This window comes from Nannospalax galili, unplaced genomic scaffold (assembly GCF_000622305.1).
Source record: "Nannospalax galili isolate Female #2095 unplaced genomic scaffold, S.galili_v1.0 scaffold20, whole genome shotgun sequence".
In the NCBI taxonomy this organism is placed as follows: domain Eukaryota; kingdom Metazoa; phylum Chordata; class Mammalia; order Rodentia; family Spalacidae; genus Nannospalax; species Nannospalax galili.
In genome coordinates this window covers 800,212-805,625 of record NW_008346414.1, presented here as the reverse complement: position 1 = coordinate 805,625, position 5,414 = coordinate 800,212, and positions in this window count along the sequence as shown.

Below are 5,414 nucleotides of genomic sequence, written 5' to 3'. Positions count from 1 at the left end.
CTGGGGCTACAGGGAGACCCTGTCTCAAAAAGACCGAAAAAAAAAAAAAAAAAAAGGAAGAAGGGAAGGAAGGAAGGGGGGAAGGAAGGAAAGAAGGGAGCTTTTAAAAGTCTTAGAGAAATTCTGCTTCATTAGAAGCTGGCTGATAATTACAATAAAAAGTGATGAGGCAAAGGTTTGGTCATCTTGAGAGTAGTGAGCTTCTATTGGTAGTAGTTACGTTTCCTCTTCCATCTAAATATTTAAGAATGTGCATGCCACTTTAAAGTTCTGGGTGCTTTAACAAGCATTTAAATTAAATGCTTGGTATTTCTCTTTCCACTCAGATACTCTAGGTTTCCCATTGTTCTGGCTCAAATCAGTCCTCTCCCTCTGAAATCCAAATTGCAGGGAGAAACACTTGGGATCAGAGCTACTGCATGATCAGTTAGTAGGTTTCTTCTCTTCTGCGTTCATAGGCCGTGGATTCATGTTTCTTCATTTTCTTAAGGAGGGAAAAATGCAGAATTGATGGAAGGCAGCTGAAAACAGTCAGCAGCAGAAAGCCCAGCACTAGCAGCATCTGATCTTAATCATAATATATCCTCTGTCTGGTTTGTCAAAATCTATCACTCAAGAACACCTTCAATGGACAGTAATTTGAGGTGTGGCTTATTAGATCACACGATCTTATGAATAATAAAAAGTTATGGAAAATTGCATCCAGGACTGCTATCCAATTTTCAGTGGTGTCACCCACTTTATAGTAAGGCAGCATGTTTATGCATGATTTCTGTTTCATATGTATTGACTAGATCATTTTCTCTGTTGTCCTGAGAATTGATGACACACACTGTATTAAGAATGATGACCTCCACAAGGGGGATAACACTTCCTCTAGATTACACTATTGTCAAAACATATTGAAATTTTCTTTACACATGTTACTGCTGTATTTTTCTGCCTGAAAGACCCTGTTAAAGTGAAATCTTCTATTTGGTTTCTCTTGGTGCTTTTTTTTTTTTTCCTTTTTGCTAAATAAGATCCAAGGGACAGGTGTCAAATTTTTCTTCCCTCCTAATACTTTTGAGAAATGACCAATGAAAAATAATAACATCATCCTTCAAAACAATCTCTGGTAGGACTATGTCAACCCTTCAGGGCAATTTTGATAACCTTTTTGGAGGAATTTGCAAAATACAACTTCCTTTGCGTGCTTGAAGATATCACTGTGTAGGAGTCAAGGAACTCCATTATGTATGGATTCAAATATTTTGATGGACAATAGGCAGCTGAAGAAAATTCAAATAGCAAAAGACTTCAATGAGATTGTTTTCTCTCCCGGTTTCCCTGGCAAAGTCTCACTGTGATATTATTCTTCACCACACCCCCACCCCAGAAACCTCCTTTGTAAGAATCTACACAGCACTCAACTTGCAGTGATGTAACACCACTGCTGATACCACGGGTATGTGAAAATAGTGTGCAATATTACTTTTTCCCTTGCACTGGATCAAAATGCAAATCCACTTTCTGTGAGAGAGTGACCCTTTGTGTCCACTATACCAAGTAGCACGTTTTGGGAATGAAAGAGGAAGCAGAAGGCTATTGTGAGCCCCAAAGAAAACCAGATTAGAAAATGGCTATATTATGGGAATTAAGAATAATATAATTCTGAAAACAGGTAGTAAATAAACATTGGACAAAAACTCTCAGGTTTAAGTGTACTTCTTTTTCCTTCCTGGCCATCTCCTCAAACATTTCTTATATGTTAATTCTCCTGTGATAGTGGTTGGTGCAACCTTAAGAGGTTAGGACTGATTAGAAATCACAATCTGAAGTATATATTTGTGCAGGGGAAAAACATAGCGTGGTGTATCAAAGACTAAATGTCAAGAGGCATTAAGAATAGAAAACAGAGAACGTGAGAGGGAATTTCATGTTTTAATTTAATTTAATTTACGTAACTTTTGTATTGGAGCTCATTGAACTGACAGGAAATGAAGATAGAGACTATCTGGCTTGAGATATATAAAGCTTGTAATTGAAATTAATTATATGTTCTCTCCATTCTCCATTTCCTTTTAAAGTTGGCCAGGTGGGAATGCTTTAGCTCTTTAGTTGCAGGTCAGGTTCAAGTTCCCTAAATCCTTTATAGTCAACCCTCAGGTTTCCAGAGCATCCCTCTGGCTCCCCAAGCCTAGCCAGCTCTAGTCCAAACCACTCCTTCCTGACCTCACTTTGCTTAAAATCACAGGGCTCCATCCCCAAGATCACCTTGGCTGGCTGCCCATCCACACAATTCTGTCTGCCTTTTGAGTGTTGTCAGAAGCCCATTAAATTGTGCCTTGGCAGGCCAGACACTTATACCCCTTTCAGAGACCCATGGAGAGAGGTTATCAAATTCCCTCATTGGACCTTCAAAGCCTGCATTCTTGGGCCTCCAGGGAATCTATGCTGTTGCACAAAGTGAGATGTTAGAACTTCTAAATGTGCCATGCAAAGTTATAATAGGCCATGGGGCATGGTTAGGAGCAGAGATCTGGCCTTCAATGGAGCTGTCTTAATGCACATTATTTTTGGAGCCAGCACAATGAGTATTGATTTTCAGAAAGGGGGGCTGCCTCCTGTTCTTAAACCAGCCAGCCCTGTGTTTGAGAAGGCTGAGACACCTATAGCTACTGAGTGCACTAGGAATGCACAGGGCCTAGCCTTCTGGATAAAGCAGGAGGGTCTCCCTCCCTCCACAGGGAGTACCCCACTCTCACCCTTGCTTTAGCTAAGACCCTGATACCCTGAGTGACTTCAACAGTCAAAATAACTTGGCAACAAAGCAAAAGATCTGTGTATCGTTCTAATTAGTCTAGACTCCAAATCTTGGGCGTGTTGTGATGAACTCGGCTGGTCCCTTTTTCTACCCAAAATGACCCCTAAATTTTGCTTCTACAACTATTAGTGAGTCCTGTAATTCTGGGTAACAGTATTTAATGGTGACCGATGGCTGAAGGCATAATTAAGATGGGGTGATGGACTGAGTAGCAACTTCCTTGGTACCAACCTTCCTTCTTGTTTCAGAGACAAGATAAAAATTAAAGGATTAAACGAAGGACCGTACAATGCCTCCTTCTCCCTAACTGCCTCTTCTTTTTCCTTCATTTCCTTCCCCTCCCTCCCTCCCTTCCTTCCTTTCTTCTTCCCTCCCTCTTTCCTTCCTTTCTTCTCCCTTTCCCTCTCTTCCTCCCTTCTCCCTCCCTCCCTCTTTTCCTTCCTTCCTTCCTTCCTTCCTTCCTTCCTTCTTTCCTTCCTTCTCATTCAACACAGTGCCATTTGCCTTCTACAAGAAATCTGATGGAATTGAATCTACAACATGGTTCTAAACCGGAAGTACAGCTGCAAAGCAGAAAGCGGGTGGGGGTATTTATAACACACAAAACAAGCAGGACTGTCTGGACAGCAGATAATGCAAACTAGCTTTGCTGGAAATGAGCTGCAAAATACCTTCATTTTCTACTACAGTGAAACCCTGATAAAATCACAACTGTTAAGGTCATCCAGTATATCAGGTGGAATCACAGTCTTTAGAACTCCATTATTAATGCAGACAACCTCACAATCAAAGAGGATGAGAGCAGTTTCCAGATGCCAATGATTTGATCCTATCTTATTTGGCTGTTTACATTTAAATAATGTGACTGTATAAATTTAAATAATACAAACCACCAACAGATGGATCCCAATGAAAACGTGCATCTTCGCTGAGACCCTGAGTGTATACTATACAGTGCTTTACAATTTATTTGAGCAGAGCTCGTATTAAAAAAAAAAAAAAAAAAATCTGGGAGGGGGATAAAAAGAGGCTCATTTCTTCTACCATTATGGAAATAAAAGGACGGCGGCTTTAGTTGGAGCTGCCTGTGCCAAGGAAACATGCAGTTCTCTAACCTCTGGTACAATGTACCCATAAGGTAGCAAGCATCAAAGCATATTAAAAGATATTAACTGCATATTTGCTTATGAACAAGATAAAAAGCTGTAGGGCCTCCAGGTTCTCAAGCTGTGAGTGGAACAGCTTTGCAATTTGCCTGCAAAACTGCATTTTGATCTTAATGAATATAAAATGGCTGCCATTAAAAGTAAAACAGATTATTTCGGGTCTTCCAGGGCCCATAGCGCTTTGCCGGCCTTGGAGGGCCACTATGATCTTTCATTAAAATCTCACAGCAGGGCTCCCTCACCAGCAAATCAAGCCTTGCAGTCTAGGAGATTGGCTACATTTAAAAGTAATTTTCAGAAATCTACACAGATTTTCAATTTGGTAATGAAAGCCATAAGAGAATGCAGGCGGCGTTTTGTCGAATATTGTTACTGATCCAGCGCTCACATTCGTTAGAAATTAAACTGCCCCGTAACTACCGCGCTGATGGCAGCTTGCCATTTCGCTGCGTTCTAATCTCCGTTTGCTAATGAGTAGCATGTGCTAATTGTTGTCATCCTTACTGCCGAGCAGTCCTCCCGAACAAACATATTGTACCTGCCCAGAGGTGGACCCTTTCACTTTGTCTCTGACCAAGTTGGATCAGAGCGCGGGAGTCGCTGGTGCTTGGTAAACAGAGAGTAACTAGCACCCTTCCACAAGAGGGAATCAAATCTGAAATTGAGGGCCTTTATTTTATTTGAACAGATTCTTTGTTTTCCAGGCAAGACTAAGTTTTCTGAAAGTCCTGGAACAGGCAGAATGTTAACTGTCAAGAGAGGTTTGAACAAACTAACAACTCTGAGGATGACTGGCGACCTTAAATGTTGCACAAAATGAGGGAGGGGCTGGTGTTTAGGAGGGTGGATATGGAAGGTCCTATGTGACCCTAAATGTTAGCTGAAGTCAAGGAGGAGAGTGCAGACCAACCCTGCCTTGGTCCTTCAGCCCCTGACTTTCATAGCCAAGAGCGACTACATTACCTGGGCACAGAAGCCAGACAGGTGTGTGCTATCTCACTCTCAAGTGGCTAGTGCTGGGGGCAGGTGTGTGGACTCAGAGTCACATGGCCCGGGAGGCGAGCAGGCAAGGAGAGGGAGAACCAGAAGTTCAGCATCCTGATGTGTGGTGCAGACAGACATCTGAATAAAGAGAGGCCTGAAATAATTATGGATGACTACACAGAAAAAATTTACATAAATACCTTCCAAGCCAGAGTGGGGACTGTTTGCCTTTATGTGTGCCCTTATGTGATATAGGGACTAAGGGAAGTTATTTTTCTGAGATCCTAGAAACAAAAATGTCAGATTATGCTTCCCTTTTGGAAAATGCATTCAATAAATTTTCTTTACTTGGCAATTCTCTTTACCTGGCACCTTTAGGGCAAAGCACTTCCCTGCACTAAAATGTGACGAACAAGAGCTTCTCTGCTTCCTCTCTGACTGGATATAAATTCTTCCTG